This window comes from Bos mutus, chromosome 3, assembly GCF_027580195.1.
Source record: "Bos mutus isolate GX-2022 chromosome 3, NWIPB_WYAK_1.1, whole genome shotgun sequence".
In the NCBI taxonomy this organism is placed as follows: domain Eukaryota; kingdom Metazoa; phylum Chordata; class Mammalia; order Artiodactyla; family Bovidae; genus Bos; species Bos mutus.
Window position 1 is genome coordinate 71,878,420 of NC_091619.1, and position 17,871 is coordinate 71,896,290.

Genomic DNA, 17,871 nt, shown 5'->3' on the forward strand with positions numbered 1-17,871 from the left:
GAAGGGTGTGAAGCAAAAGCATGTCCAAACATAAGTTAATGTATTACATCCCTGGGCAGAAATCGAAATATGTGTTTTTTCAGATGTAACATTTTAATTGGGCTACCTGATGGAAGGTTAAATAAAATGTACGCTAAACCTCATTACTACTCAGTTGTCAAATACCCTCCCTGAAACATGACTCAGAGTAACAGTAAGGAGTGCAACCCAGAATTATGAGAGACTTAAAGGTTCTCTTTTGCAACACTATTTGCAACATAGAATTTAAGTGGTTCCATTAGAACAACTACACTCTTACTATAATCCAAGAGTTTTAAGTACATAGCTGGGTTTTAAAAATTCTTTTTCCATAGAATAATCCATTTCAAATGACCTTCTGGAAATTATCTGTGACAATACATTTCTGATAAAATGCCACTATTGAATGAAGCCTAACCACGTGGCACAAAAACAAATTCTATATCTTAGCATGACGTTTGAAATTTTTCTGGCATGAAATGGTTCCTAAAGTGAAGATTACTTTCCCCTACCCATCCTCCAACCTTCTCCCAAATCCCTGTAAAAGATCACTCTGCTGATAACAAAGATACATGCATAAAGATGAATGCCATGGAATACCAGAAGCCACTAAAACTCTCCAAAATAAAGATGATACTTAAATGAAGATCAATTAAAATTTGCCATGACTATATCTTCCATCCTTCAGTGAATGAGCTGCCCACACTTTCTTTTTTTCTGCAAGTCAGCTACCTGGTTACTGGTGGTTCTAATCATCTATGCTACTCTACAACCAGTAAAGAGAAATACAATGGCACATATCACTATGATGCTGGAATTCTTTCCATCAGCAAATGTTGATAGAGCCTCTACTTTGTGCCAGGTCCATGGGGGATTAACCTAGTGAAAAAGACAAACCCTGTATTTCAGGTATTTATTGTCTAGTATGGAAGAGCACAGAAAAAGAAACAATTGCAATATAGTGTGATAAGGATGAAAAATGGTAAAAATACAATGTGCAATGGAAAAACTGAAGAGAGATATCTGGGCTTCCCAGGTGACACTAGTAGTAAAGAACCTGCCTGTCAATGAAGGAGACACAAGAGACATGGGTTTGATTCCTGGGTTGGCAACATCCCTAGAGAAGGAAATAGCAACCCATTCCAGTATTTTTGGCTGGAAAATTGCATGGACAGAGGAGCCTGGTGGGCTACAGTCCATGAGGTAGCAAAGAGTCAGGCATGACTGAGCTCACACACACACACACACATATACACACAAAGGATACCTAACTCAGTCTTGCAGGATGAGTCAAGTTAAAAATCTGTAAAGGAAATACTAAATTGAGACCTCAAGTGGGATAAAGAATAGTATTAAAGAAAAACAAAACTACCCCAAGGGCAATGCCCATGGGGTAAGACCAAGAGTGTCAAATTTGTAGAAATTCCGCTGATTCACAGTTTAGTTTTCAAGATGAGGTGGGAGGCCTTAGTGAGAAATAAAACAAGACATGTATATTTACAAGGTAATAGAAGACTTGCAAACTGCCTTACAGACTTTGAACCTTATTTTAAAGGCATGTGGAGCACAGAAAGATTTTAAGCTGGTAAGTCACAGGATCATGTTGGCATTTGGAAAATCACTCTGGCTGAGATACGAAGAACAGATTGGACTGAGATACAATGGGACGCCAAATGGCTGGTTATAAAAAGGCTACTGCAGCAACTCAGAAGCAATAGAATGAAGAAAAGGAGATGAATTTGAAAAATATTTAGGAAGTAATTTTGACAGGTGTTAGTGATTGTCCAATGTGAAAAATGAGGACCAAAGAAGAGTCAAAGAGTAGAATCAAGTCTCTGGCATAAGAAATTGAATATGTTGGATAAGCAAACAAGGATGAAAGAGAAGGGGTATGGAATCATGGAGGACTATCTTTAAAATAAGATTCATAGTTCCAATTTCACTGAGAGATGTGAAAACAAGGAACAAATGGTTTAATGCAATAAGTTTGTAGGTGAGTTGGCAGAACTTTGAAGTAGTTCTAATATAAAGAGTTATTTTTATTAAGTCAGAAACAAAGTCATCTACTGAGAGGAAGAGAGACAGAAAGTATGAATGTTTGAATGGAGTGGATAAAAAGTGATGCAGGATCCGTAGAAGGAATTTTAGATTGATTGATCCATTTGAGGTTTAGAGGTCATGAAATTAATTGGCATTAATACCAATCAAATGGCGCTGAAACAATATGGATGGACCTAGAGATTCTCGTACTGAGTGAAGTATGTCAGAGAATGACAAATACAATATGATATTTCTCACATGTGGAATCTAAAAAAAAGGCTATAAATGAACTTATCTACAAAACAGAAACAGAGTTATAGATGTAAAAAATAAACTATGGTTACCAGGTGGTAAGGGGGAGAGGCATAAATTGGAAGATTGGGATTAACACATACATGTGACTATATATTTGCTATTGCTAAGTCACTTCAGTCGTGTCCAACTCTGTGCGACCCCATAGATGGCAGCCCACCAGGCTCCCCTGTCCCTGGGATCCTCCAGGCAAGAACACTGGAGTGGGTTGCCGTTTCCTTCTCCAATGCATGCAAGTGAAAAGTGAAAGTGAAGTCACTCAGTTGTGTCTGACTCTTTGCAACACCATGGACTGTAGCCTACCAGGCTCCTCCATCCATGGGATTTTCTAGGCAAGAGTACTGGAGTGGGGTGCCATTGCCTTCTCCGGACTATATATAGAATAGGTAACTAATAAAGACCTACTGCATAGCACAGGGAGCTCTACTCAGTACTCTGTAATGGCCTATATGGGAAAAGAAGCTAAAAAAAGAGTGGATATGTGTATAACAATTCACTTCGCTGTACACCTGAAACTAACATTGTAACCAACTATACCTCAATAAAATTTTTTAAAAAATAATAATCAAATGGCATTAATTTTTAAGTTTTGTGTTGTTTTTTTTTTTTTTTTTCTTTAAGTAATGTTCAGCATTCTGGATAAAGAGAATAATCAAAAACATAATAGACTGATCTAAAGTTGGGGCTTTTCCATGTGGGTGACACTTAAGAAAATAGGACAAGAGATCTGAAAATAAGAGCAAACAAAAATTCTTTGAAGTGACAAACAAGTGTTTAGGCTGCATAAAGAAGTGACAATGAGAGGGAGCTGACAGAGGAATAATAAAGGTTCAGGGGATTAGAGGTCCTAAGCACTCAAAGGACAGATCTAGTGAAACATAAGAGGAAGATGCTAAAAGAAGTAAAGAAAAGTTAGGAAGATGTGGTCAAAGATTAGGATGTTTTAAATTAATATTTTCAGAATTGAGCCAGTGTCAGATGACAACATGTTCTAGGGAGTAAGTTAACAAAGGTAAAGATCCCTGAACCTGAGGAGGTAAAAGAGAGACTGGAAAAGGTGTACTATCCTTGTGAATACTGAAGTTACTCAGGAGAGAAATAGGGTGAAGAAAACGATTATAAAGCCAGGACAAATTTTTCAAGGAATGAGGGGAAGTATTTGGGGTGGAGGATAGAGTGAGCCTTAATGAACCAAGATTTTGTATGGATGTGAAAGAGTAATGATCTGGAATTAAAACTAAGGATATTCAGCATTAAACTACCAATACACCACTAACTCAGGAGGCATGCTGGGGACAGGATGTAGAGGATAGTGGTCTTTTCTTCTGTGAATATATCTTAATCCCCTTCTCAACAGTTCTGAAGAAGACTGCTCTGTGGGTTTATTGAAATTTAATCACCATTTTGAATTAGACTTACTGTATCTATATTCATAGATAATAAATCCTTTTCTCTCTCTCTTTTCAAAACTAGCTAGATTTTCATGGCATAAATATCAGGGATTCCACACTACAGCTGCCGCACATCAATCTTACATGAACCCTAACAAAAAAAATGCGTGTGCTAGCAGAAGGTAAGGACCACACTGGGTTTTCCCACCCAGGGATGGTCACCCTGATGTGTAATCAATCAACAGGAAAGGTGTGCCTTTTGCAAAGAACCTCCAAGAGGTCACTTTCCTAGGTGTGATCAATCTCCCCCATGCTGATCATGTTACAGCGATTACCACTCTATTCTAACAGCTTCTTCTCCAGGGAGAAACAAAACTGTGTCTGTGAATGTTTAGTATGGTGTGTCTTGTCAGGTTAAATTACCTTGTAACATAACTCACTGTAAATTCACCTCATAAGTAAAAAGCAATTGGAGATTTTAAAACACCATCAGAAAACATTCTATTTGGGGGTGGAATGATATTGTGCAATTACAAATGAACCATGCCAGTGACCCTCATCATTAGTAAGAGAGTCAGCATTTCTTTAGTTCAGCACATAAAAGAAAAAAAAAGTTCACATATGCTTTATGACTTGAAATGTTCTTGCTGGGCCAAAAAAAAAAAAATGTTCTTATGATCTTTGAAGAAGATGGAAAGAAAATTAGCATTTAATGAGCATCTAATGTATGTTAGGCGAATACTTTATACATATTCTCTTACACAAGGTTCATAAGCACCACCTCCTTTGGGAAGCTTTTCTTAACAACCTCTCAAATCAGGGTATGATGGTTAACTTCTGTGAGTCAATTTGACTAGTCTAATGGGTACTTGGTTAAGCATTATTTTAGGTGTGTCTGTGAGGGTGTTTCCAGATGAGATTAATTTTGAATCAGACTGATTGAGGCAGATTGCCACCTCCCAGTGTGGGTGGACCTCATCTAAACTGTTAAAGGCATGGATAGAACAAAAGGGCTGAATAAGGGAGAATTTAGTCACTCCACCTATCTTTGAGCTGGAATGTCAGTTTTCTCCTGTCTTCTGACTCAGACTGAAACTTAGACTATTTGCTCTCCTGCTTCTCAGGCCTTTGGACTCCACACTGAAAGTAAATTATCACTTCTCCTGTGTTCACAGTTTATTAACTGCAGATCTCGGACTCGTCAGCCTCCATAATCATGGAGTCAGTTCCTTGTAGTACATGTGTACATGTGTGCTAAGTTACTTCAGCTGTGTCCAACTCTGTGACACTACGGGCCATAGCCCACCTGGTTCCTCTTTCCATGGAATTCTCCAGGCAAGAATACTGGAATGGGTTGCGATGCCCTCCTGAAGGGTATCTTCCTGACCCAGGGATCAAACCTGAGTCTCCTGCATCTCCAGCATTGGCAGGCAGGTTCTTTATCACTAGTGCCCCCTGGGAAGCCCCCATGTGGTACATCTTATAATAAATTATACAATACATATCCTATTGGTTCTGTTTCTCTGGACAACCCTCACTAATATGCAGGGTTAGTACCCCATTGTCTCTTCTCCTCACCTGCTCTATGCCACACAATTATTCCTCCTTTATGTTGCTGTGCACTGATTTTGCTTCTAGATTACAGCTGAGCTGTCTGAGTGAACCTTACTCATTGCAATATTGTCAGTGCCTAGAACAGGATCTAGCACATAAGAGGGCTCAGTGAATGGTAATGAATATTCGTATTACAGCCAATAACTATTACCATTCTTCTAAGGAAACTAAAATTCAGAGTCATCAGATAATTTACACAAACCAACATAGCTAGTAAGCAGAGTTAATAACTGAACCTAGGAAAATTTGACTTCAAAATCCTTGAAGATTTTTCTATACCATCCTGCCATTTTTCTTGCATTTTTAAAACATAATTCCTGAAAATTTAAATTTACTTTGAATATTAATTCCATTAGACTGTTAGAGGCAGGATAGGGAATTAAAGTACTTTGGCTGTAGAAACAGCCTCCTGAGTTAGAATCCTAAATCCTCTGCTTACTGAACAACTCTAAGCTAATTACCAGCCTCTCTGTGCCTCAATTTCCTCGTCCACAAAATAGAAATAACAGGCAATCTTACCTATACATACCCGTGGCTCACTGCCACAATAATGCTCTCTAACAAACCACTCTTCAACTTATCAGCATTCAGTTCAGTTCAGTCGCTCAGTCACGTCCAACTCTTTGTGACCCCATGGACTGCAGCATGCCAGGCTTCCCTGTCCATCACCAACAATCATTGTTGTAGATCTGCAAAAAGGCTGGGGTCCAGCTGATCTATACTGGGCTTGGCTTCAGGTGGGAGTGGTTCTCTGCGTCTGGTGGCAGCAGCCAGGGTAGCTTTACTTCTTACTGCAGGTCTGTGGTCAACTGAGGCAGCTCGGTGTGGAGCACCCTTCCTCCTTACCAGGCTGGTTTCACTTAGGACAACAGCACGGTGCAGGAGGAAGAGTAAAAGTACACAAGGCCATTAAGGCCTATGCTTTGGGCTGGCATGCTGGCCCATATATAAGTGAGCCCACGTGTAAACAGGTCACCTAACCAAGTCAAAGGGTAGAGAAATAAAGTCCTCCCACAGTGAGGCTATGGGAAGGATGTGGTGAAGAACCAGACAGGAAGGAGTTAAGAATCAGGCCAAAGTTAGCTACCACCTTACCTCTGAGGCCTGTTGTGTGGATGTAACATAGCAATACATGTGTCACACATAGATCAGAGCCTGGCACACATTAAGAGCTGAAGAAATGATCTTAATGTTCTGTTTGTATGTTAAAAACGAAGTGGTCTCATAGAATGGCCGTGGTTCTGTCACTAACCAGCTATAAGATTATGATAAGTCACAGGGCTTCCCTGTTTTTTTCTGTTTTTTCTTTTTTGCTTTTATCTACCACTTGAGTTTATAATAGCTGCCTCACTTTATTCATTGTGTTGCTAAAAGGAACAAATAACATATGGTGGCTGATTGCATTTCAAAAAGAATAAAATATCCTAGGAATGAAAAGCATAGTACATGGCTAATTCTAGACAACTATTTAGTTAAGGTCAGTAAATCCCTCCAATTTTAAGTGATAGGAAGCAATAGTTCTTATTTTATAGATGTGGTAAATGCTTCAAGGAACTAAAGTACTTCTTTTCTGGCCATAAATTCAAATGTTGGCTGAGAAGGGATGGAATTAATGTTTCCTATCTTCTGGATGGCAGCTCGGTCAGAAACTGCCACTAAGGTTGAGGTCTTCAGCATGAAGTGGTTCCCATTCAAATTCCCAAGGTTCAGGGTAGTAAGGAAATCTGCAAGCAACTACCTAGTCTCATCCATGTATTCAGCTAACAAACCCCTAGGAACCAGGAATACTAAGATGAAATGCCCACTGATTGTCCTCATGGACTCACAGCTATGGAGTTAGAGGCTGTGAAAGCCACATGTATCTCTGAGCACAGATTAATGATTATAGCTTCACTGGATTCTAGGTGCCCATGTGCCATCTTCTACCTACTATCTAGCCCCACTGATAAGACAGAAATAGAGAAGAAAATAAAAATGAGACTTAGGAAAACCATGTCTGGGGAGAATGAGGTGGGTTGAAGGTGGCAGGAACAGGAGTTTCTAAGCAAGGAAAGGGGGCAATTTCTGAGACTGCATAAACACTACACACTAAACCTAAGACCAAGGCTCTGTGGTTTGGGGAGCATGCTCTCCTCCATGCAAACTATTGTAACACACAGCTAACTGATTGTTCAGGTACTTTCTAGGTAGTTCTGTTTAAATAAGCCTTGGAGACAAAGGAAAATCTGCAGGAATGATGGAGACCACTGAGGCAGGGATGGAAAATCTCCCATCAACAGCCTAGAGGGTGAAAAGGCACCAAACACAGTGTTGCAACACAACATAGTAAGTGGTGGGCAGTGTGAACACAGGAAGAAGAGACCCCTAACCAGAGTCTTCAGAGAGGACACAGCATGTCTGCTGAGATTCAAAGGTGAGTAGAAGTTGGCCAAGCAGACTAACAGATCTAAGGCATCTCAAGTAAAGATAGCAGGTACAAAGGCATAGTACATGAGAAAACAGAATTCGTTGCAGAAAGGACTGCCATAGCATGTTCATGAGTGATGTTTATATACAATCTAGAAAGCAATGGAAGGCTCCTGTTGTCTCTCTCCCTGCAGCCTAGGATCTGGAGCAGTTATCTTAAAACCTAAACATAAGCCTACAAAAAACAATGACAATACAATGTGATACATGTTAAAATGGAAATATATACATAAGGTGGGCGCATAAAGAAAAGATGTCTTGAGGTACACTGGGGAATGAGGAATGGCTCTGAGTATTGTCTCATGCTCTCCCATAACTGCTGCTCTTTTCCTCACTCAGCACTCTTGCCTGAATCTGGCCCATCATGCCACCTTCCTTCTCAGTCATGGAGACTCTTCTCTCCACCACCCTGCATCTAGCTTCCACTAGGCTTTCCCTCTTCCTGGAATCCAACCCTCTTAAATATCTCTGAACCCCATTTCCTATGCATGGGTTTCAGTCTTTCACATGGGTCTCCTAGAACTTGGAACTCAGGGGATCTAGCTAGATACTAGGAAGGAAATCACCTTAAAACATCCACCATTCATTCTTCCAATTTTTATTTATTAATCACATGCTATGTGTCAGGCATTGTTCTAAGGATTGAAGACGCAACAGGAGGCAGAACCAACTTCTCAGCCTCTATGCAGTACACATTCCAATATCTCTGTACCTGTCATATTCTTTAATCCAACTAGGAGCTCAGATAAAAGTGGTATAATAGAAACCCAGGGTTAGGAACAGTGGGAGTTACTCGGAGGTTAGGGGACAAGACTCCACCTCCTGGAGAAGCAGGATTTATTTCTAAAGAATAGTGCCAACGAGGTGTTATCATGTGGATCAGTGTATTTGCATTTTTCTCTCCTCATTTTTTGTGTTTCTATCTTTCAACTCAAGATTTGCTTTTCCCTGATTTCTGTTCAAAAAAAAAGCAAGATTTGGATTAAAATCTGCAATTTCTCCCACGTTTCACTGTAACGCAACATTGTTTTCTCCTACTGTTTTATCTTGGAGAATCTGCAGTTTGCCTTTTAGCAGATAATTCTTTATATCTGTTTAGTTCCTGAACTTATCATATCGCTCATTTTAAATGTTTTAATTGATTTTTAGAAAAGGTAGCTGTATTCCATTCCATTTCCCAAGCATACCACACTCCCCAATTATACCCAAAGAGTGGACCCATTTATGATTCCATTAAGTCTGGTCTTTATATATAAATGAAGTCACATCATAAGCATATTTAAGTTGCACTTAATTAACTTAAATCCCAAGGCCAGAGAGAGAGAGAAGTTAAACAGTGCAAGTAATTCCACTCACCATCCCACTCAAGGAGCACATGCTGTAAATTAATTGTGAACAAGAGTTATATTTTCTCAGTATCAGGTCTCATGTGCCTCTCAAAGAATGAATATGATTTTGATATTTAAGATAGTATTTTTTGTGCAACATTGTCTCCAAATGTAAGTCAACCACCTCATCTACTCAACTGCAGAAACAATGCTCTGTTGCAATGCTTACCATAAACTTAAAAGTTGTATCTATTAAGAAACTGTATGCCAATGTCCAAATGACATCACCCTAATGTATTTCCAAAGGTAATTTTGCATTTTGTAACATTTGTTTTAACCTCAACCTAAAATATTACTTTATTCTACTTCTAGAGTGACGATGGCCTAAGATCTTTGCACTTTGTATCTCTGACCTAATATAGCAGATGCTGTCAGTGTCTTCCCACATGCTCTCTGCATTCGCCATTTCCGCACACACCCTTCAAACAGCAACTGCCAGCATCTGCAACTACCTGAAGGCTTTCTCTGGCTACCAAGGCCTGCTCTGTATATGCATGGGACAGGCCAGGAGTGTAAGGAAGTTGATGAACCCTAGAAGCAGTCCAAAACCAATGACCAACAAGAGATGGCAAGGGAGAGCTAACTCTGAGTGCATATTTCAGTGTCCCCCCAAAACCCCCAACTGGATTAAGGCAGAGCTTAATCAGAGTGGCAACTTACTTAACGGAGCCATTTACCTGGCTTTTCCTTCCTTCTCTGTCCCTCTTTCCTACTCTCCTACAAGTATTTCCTAGAATCCCTCCTTAGAAACTAATTGTCCTTGAATCCTTCCCTCAGGGTCTACTTCTAGAAGAACCCAAACCATGACACTGAGAATTCTTAACCACAGCATTAGACTCTAAAAAGTCATCCAAATGAACACTGGGAGAGATGTGTTCAACCCCTCAAGATACACTTCATGCCATCTCATGCAAGCAGCTTGAGTTGGGCTTTGTTCCACTGAATGTTGACTTCCAAGTTTCCAGGGTGTGGATCTTATCTCTAAACAACCTCAACCATCAACTCTTTGAGAATAAGCCCCTGATGTTATATAATCTTTGCAACATTTCCCAATCCCTATGCCTAGAAAAATTCTAATCGAGGCAGTGGTAAAATGTTTGACATGAAGCAAATGAAACCAATTCTAATTCGATACCTGATCCCATTTATCCATAAAAAGGAAAAAGTCTAGAACTTATTTGATTATGTTTTCTATGCTAAGGGAGATATTTGAACCTTTAAGCAAGAGTGTTGCTATCTATCCCATGCCCTCAGATAGGAGTTTACATTTCAAGTGGGTTGGTCCTTGGGTACTGAGTTGAGTAACTGCTGATAAAATTCACTTATGTGAACTAAATTCTTTTTAAATTTTATACTTAGTGCTTTCCTTGGAGTTAGGAACCTTTAAATGTGGTGCATATACTCAACATAAACAAGATAGATAAATTAGTAAAACCATATTAAATGAGAAAATTTTTCTGTTATTCCTAGCTAGGAGAAATGCTGCTGCTGCTGCTAAGTCAGTTCACTCATGTCCGACTCTGTGCGACCCCATAGACGGCAGCCCACCAGGCTCTGCTGTCCCTGGGATTCTTCAGGCAAGAACACTTGAGTGGGTTGCCATTTCCTTCTCCAATGCATGAAAGTGAAAAGGGAAAGTGAAGTTGAGAAATGCAGGATTCCATAAAACTTCACTCTCAAAAAGACAGGTATGTTCAGAGTTTTCTTCCTAGAATAAAGCTTCAGGCTAAAAGGTTGAGCAAAAATACACAGGAAATACATTATGTTTTTAGGGCAAACAAAAATATAATACTCTACTATAATGTTGTTAAATGTGTCTGAGTGACTGTGGATTTTTATTGCAAAGGAAAATGATGCAGAAGTGTATTTCTCAATAGTGCTTTTGGCCATGCTCCTTCTTAAGTGATATTTTGAGGCAAATTTTCCTGTGGAAGTTTAAGATTTTTAGGATGTGTAGATTTTTACCTCAAAGGGTTATAATAATGATTTGATGTGAAGCAGGATTAGTTACCTCTCATTGTGCTTCTTAACAAATATCTTATTAGCTGGACACCCCAGTTCTAGTCTCTAAAATCCGTACATTGTATTTTAATAAGAGCCATCTCCTTTTGTTCCCAGTGGGGTATGAGTGTTCTTTCCTTATCCCTCCTCTGTGCTGAAATGTTCTGTACGCCAACTGACATGGAGCGTTCTTGGCAGCCTCAGGACCCCAAATGACTGATCTGGAATATATTGTATTTTTCCAGCAGTGACATTTGGGCCTCTGGCTTGTTCCCTGACTGGGGTCTGAGAGCAATCCACACCCAGGACTGCCTGAGGCTTGAAGCAGAGTCGGCCTGTTGAGTTTCTACCTCTAGATATTATTTATCACTGATCTGATTCCCTTTGGATGACCAACAACTTTTAATTTTCTATTTAAAAAATAAAACAAAATCTGGGTATTTCAGGAGAATTTTAAAAAAGCACAGAATCTAGTCACATTATCTTATGTAGACTCTAAAATCTTTTTTTAGGGAATAATTATTTCATGTTCCGATTAATACGATGCAAAAATAGCAATATTCGTACTCAGGGGAGACAATCTGTCTCAAATTACAGAAAATAATTTCTAAATCACTGTAAACCACAAAAATATATGCATAGAAGACACTGAAAAAGCCTTTTTCTTTTCTCTAATGTTTCACTCATGCAGGACTGTGTCTCATTTCTTTGAGAACAACCCTTTGGTGCTTATTACTGTGCTGTCTTTGAGAGCCAAATCTCCTGACTTCTGTTATAATGAGCCCTAAAGAAAGAGAGACACACACACAAAAGGATTTTAATGGGAGGCTATCTTGTTGTTTGAACCAATAAAACTAAAGCAGTTCTAGAATGACAAATTATTTTAAGTTTCATCATTTTCATAGCAACATTTGAAGGATATGCTAAGATCTTAAAATGCTGATCTTCCTGCTTATAATCCCAAGCAGAAGTTTCAGATATCATGAAAGCACATTCACATTTCATTACCACAGCTTAGGCAGCTGTATAGAAATCTATCAGTTGTTGATGTTTTTGAAGCACTGACATGCAGTCTGCCGGGAAAATCAAGTAAAAAAGCTAACCCTGAATTAAAAGGTATGCAGATCACTCTCATGATTATGATGAGTAAAATTCAAATAAAACACACACACATTTATTAGCTAATATTAGCAAGAGTACATCAAAATCCTCTGCGACTGAAAAAATTAGACTGACCCTAGAGATTACACAACAGCAGAAGGGCACCAAGATTTTGTTTCTCTGAATGGGAAATTGTCAACTGAACCTTAAATCTGCATTCACCTCATGAATTATGGTCTATTAGAAATAATCATTTTAATCAACTTCATAATCAATATTCATCAGTGAGATGGCATTTCTGTACAGTGATCAAAGTCTAGTGACTAAAACCAAAATATATGGCCTCAAGTGAGAAAGATTAGATTTCTAGGATATTCATGGGAAAGAAATATTCCTCCAATATCTCATCACATTTCTTGGGTTTCCAACCCAAAAGAAAATGTCCTACTTCCATGGCAGAAAGGAGTGTGGACAAATGGCAACTAATTGATTAAACAAGCTAAAGGATCAAGACTAATGAAATTAGATTTATGAACATACTAAAATAGTTCATCTTGGAAAGGGATAAATGAAAGTCTTGATAAAGAAAATCCATGCTTTAAATGTTTAAAAACCATGAATTCAGTCTGAAAAAAATTAATCTACTTAAGATGCAAACTGGATTTTTATCTCTAAAAACCATTATACAAACAAGGAGTAACAACTACTATGCCCAACCTCTGAAGAACTACACCTCCATAGCCATCTCCATATCTCTTACCTCTCCATTCTCTTTTTTCCTCTGCATATGGAAATGAGGAGTATTAAATATACACCAACGGTAATATTTGGAATGTTTTTTTCTTAATCCAAATGAAAAACTACTTGAGTATTAAGTCACATTCTCCCCCCAATGGTGTGAATAAGCCCAGCTCACAAAAATCCAGGGGAATGCATAATAATTTTTGTCATTATGACACCAAGTAATCTATGAATTGAGAAATTGGGTAACTGTATTCCCTGGAAGCTGTCCATATTTCTTGAGCTACACTTGTTACATGCAGAGGACTATCACCCCCAATGATTTGGATTAAGTGTGTGATAGACTTTTATGTTATGGTGCACAGAACTGAAATATGATCTTCCATCTCACACAGAGCAATTGCATATGGCAGATTAATGTCAAAGAGGCTTTGAACAGGCTAGGTTCATCATCAGAATTTTCCTCTAGGACTGAGTTATAACCTAATGTATTTCTCTGATGTATCCCAAAGAGAGAAAAAAAGATGGTTGGAAATATTATATAGTGCTCATAAAAGAGGTATTCTTTCCCATCATTCAGAAAAAAAGCAAGGAAGAGATTTGCTAAACCATCATTTCCAGACAGCAGTCCATTGTGTGACCATTGAAACTCACTGAAATTATTTTGAAGTAGATCATACTTTGAATGTCATTTTAACATATTGCTATGATTAGATACATACATTATCAAAGCCTCAAACTACATGCTCACTTTGGATATTGTCATCACACATAGCAACCTAAGATTTTTTTTGAGTGACTATAGAGGATAAATGAGGCCTCAGTTATGGTTTTGATTTCTGTATAAGCCATCTAACTTGGTTCTGTTATATGACCACAAATTATACTCCCTATAGTGGTAAATTTCATGCTACTGGTCTGAAAATGAACGAATGTGAGTAGCTCAGTGTAAGCTAGATCAGTGGTACCTTCACTTTGCTGTGCCTCAAAATTGTTGTTATTTTTGTTTTTGTTTTTCTGATCTTTAAGTCACCAATCTTCTGAATCCTAATCTCTGAGATGATTCTAATGCAGGCATTTATGAGCACTTGGGAAATATTGGGCTAGGCTGATCCTCAATTGAAGGGAAAAACCCCAAACACCAAAAAGTAGAGGGTCAGTCAAACCATTTTCAGACAGCATGTACTACCCTATCATTTAATGATGTGCTCTGTTCCTAGTTTGCTAACACAGATCCTTGAAGAGTTTTCAAGCAAAGAGTAACTCATTATCTAGAAATCATGAAGACCCTCCCTAACTAAGCAAAGTGGACCTCATCTGCACCTTAAAAGCATATTTGACATTCAAGTTGCTAAAATGTATTTTGATGTTCTACTCATGTTTCTGATCTTTCAATTATCTTATCTTCCAAAATCCTTGAGAGTAAGCACAAGTTTTAATTCCTCTTGGAATCTACTATAGAATTTTGCACATATCCTCAATATGTTTTTTTGTTCTGAAATGAACTAGACTATAGAAAGAAGACACAGGCTCACACAGTATCTCTTACATCTCAACCAAGACCTCTTTGGTCTTCAATTTCCTCATGAAGGTGCTATACTAAATGATTTCTCTAGCTTTTTCCAGCTTTCATCTCTCAGCTACTATATTCACATATCATGAACTCACAAAGGCAGGATGAATAAGACTCCACTCTTAAGAAAACAATCTTAAATCAATCTTCCTAAATCAATTTCTCTTTGAAACAAATCCTGATCTGTTTAACAGCCACAGAGCTGAGCAATTTCTGAGGAAACTTGTGTTCTTTATAGCAAGAATCTAAACTATTCATGTCAACTTTAGAATCTTGCAGAGACATGAATTATACATATTATCTTCCACTTAACGTTGATCAGCCATCCATTTGACTTCTTTGGGGTGCATATTACCAGAAGTGGTTTTAATGTGCTCCAAAAAGAGCTGGAATCTTAATATTGAAGAGAAAAGAGAGTAACTCAAAAACCACTTTGCCAAAACTTTATGGTTGAAATTATATCCTAATGAGATTTTTATAAAACCCTTCAGTGTCCCTCTCTGATTTTAAGCAGATGCAACCTAAAATTACTCAAATATTTACATTTATGTCAATGACTTTAATCCATTTTGTCACTTAATTGTATAAAGCTATCTTCTACAAAATAGTATACTGGTATTTTGGAATAAATTGATTTTTTTTAATGGACATGGATAAAAAAGCTACAGATGGGGTTTTATATACAGTGTTTGCTTGGTAGATGGAATATTGAATCCCTCACCCATTAAATGTAGCCTCACCACAGATTTGCTGCACCTGCTATTTTACATTTCAGTATATTTCATACTGAATATTTATGGTCCTTTCAAACTAATATGGAGACGGACTAAATGGTCAGAAACGGCCCAATGCTGACATCTACTGGATATACAAATGGATGCATTTGACTATCAAAAGGCTCATAGTCCACTTAAAAGCATAAAGTAAAGATATAAATAAGAAACATTAAATAAAACTTATCTTGCTTTACTTAATAAATATATATACTTGTTCTCTATAAATTCATGATCATCCCTAAACAAAGAATATCATTATATTCCAAAATGCCTAATGTTCGGAAGTTAGATACTATAAGACTCAGAAACCTAAGAGGCAGCAGGAAGAAATCACAATGTTCTCAATGGGGATGAGCTCAAGAATAATGCATTTCATCCACTGATAATGTCCTTCAACTACTAATCCAAACTCTTTAGTAATTGGTGCTTTCCATGTTTATAAATAAGAAGGGTTGCTCCAACCCGATCCTCTTTGTGTCTTGGGAAATTATGTGAATTCTGCTCTAACTGTTCTTCTTCCACACCAACATGGTTTCTTTGGCAGATTTTGGGGGCCTTCTATGAGCCCATTATGAATTATATCTTTCTTTTGTCAAGGCATATTCAATTTATAGGAAAAAAGCTGTTACACTGGAAAGTCAGCCAGCCAAGGGTTCAATTTCTGGTTCAGTCTCTTATATACGTATCTGAATGATTTAGGGAATTCTTTAAATTAAAATGCAAATAAACTGCATTTTACTTCACTGTTATCAAAATTAATGGCAATATATGTGAAATAGATAACATGTCTAAAACGTAGGTGCTAACTAAACGCTGGTTATTGTTATTATAATCACCATCATTATTTTCAACTAATCCTATGGAATACCTAAAACTCAAGATTCCACGACTGGGTGAAGTCCTCAAAGACAGGTTGTTGTTATTCACTTGCTAAGTCCTGTCCAACTCTTTGTGACCCCATGGACTGCAGCACGCCAGGTTTCAAAGAGAGAGGCCATGGCTTATTTGTGTTTGTCATCATAGAGCCTGATGTGGTTACCAGACTCAAATGGGTGGTCCATAAATATTAATAGAATCTTATTTCTGAAGTGAGTATCAGGAATTCACTTGGCATTTTACAGAGATTACACAATGATAAAACATATGGCTACATGTGGGTGCGTGCTCAGTCGTGTCCGACTCTTTGGGACCCCATGGACTACAGCCCACCAGGCTCATCTGTCCATGAAATTTTCCAGGCAAGAATACTGGAGTGAGTTGTCATTTCCTCCTCCAGGGGATCTTCCTAACCCAGGGATGAACCTGTGTCCCCTGTGTCTGCTGCATTAGCAGGTGGATTCTTTACCACTGAGCCACCTGGGAAGCCCAGACCATATGACTATATTCTTGGTTAAAAATATCACAAACAGAGAACAGTAATAAAAGGGCTAAGAAGATGACCAGCTTACTACTGCCAATTTTCAAAGCTAATACTGTGAAAATACACTCTCCTTATTACACCTCAGGAGGGCTTGAACTCATAATATTCTGATGTATCATTTCCCTGGGCAATAGCATAGCAGAAAAGTGGTGCAGGGAAAGAAGATTCTACGGTTCTGGAACAGAGAAACTGACCCAGATACAGAACTGCTCCCTAGCTCACATAGCACATTTACAGTTCTATTAATATGATCTTTGCCCTCCATCAGTTCTTATTCAAGGTTGTTCCTGCCACTAACCACAGACTCCCTCTTATTTCAGATCTAATACATGTTCAAGCTGGTAAACTTAACAACCGACAAAAATTGTAAAACTGAGCTTTACAAATACAGTTGAGAACCACATAATCAGGGATATTTCCTCAGATCACATAACTGAAACCTATATATCAAGACCCAAGGATACACTGGCATTCGATGGAGGGGGGATCTTTAAGAGGCATTTGGTTACATGTCATGTATTACATGTTCTCTGTTTAATTGCCATTGTAGGAGTGAATAATTTAACATATTACAAACACAGTTGCATGAAAAATATGGGCTCTTTATTTTCTATCTCTGAGCTTATCATACTCTCAAATCCCCTATTTTATAGAGTAGTGGGAAAATTTAAGCTTACCAAGTCAAGTAACTCAGTCATGTTTACTTTATAGTGATATTAACACAGTATCTTCTGGTACTTGCAGAGTCTGTCAATGTTTATGCCACATCCCCTTCTCTAAGACAACATAGCCCCTGGATATAAATATTATCTTAAGTGTGCTCATGGCAGAAGGAAGACAGATTCCTAAATCAAAGAGTTGTCCTTTGTTCTTTCCTCCAGAAACTTCTTGGCTTCCTTAAAAATATTCCTTGCTCTTTATGAGTATTCACTTCCCTGTAGTATATGCTATTGAAATTTGTGACTGGTAAAACTTGGTTGTTTTCTTATCATGACTGGTAATCTCCATGCCCGCTCTGATGACTTGGCTC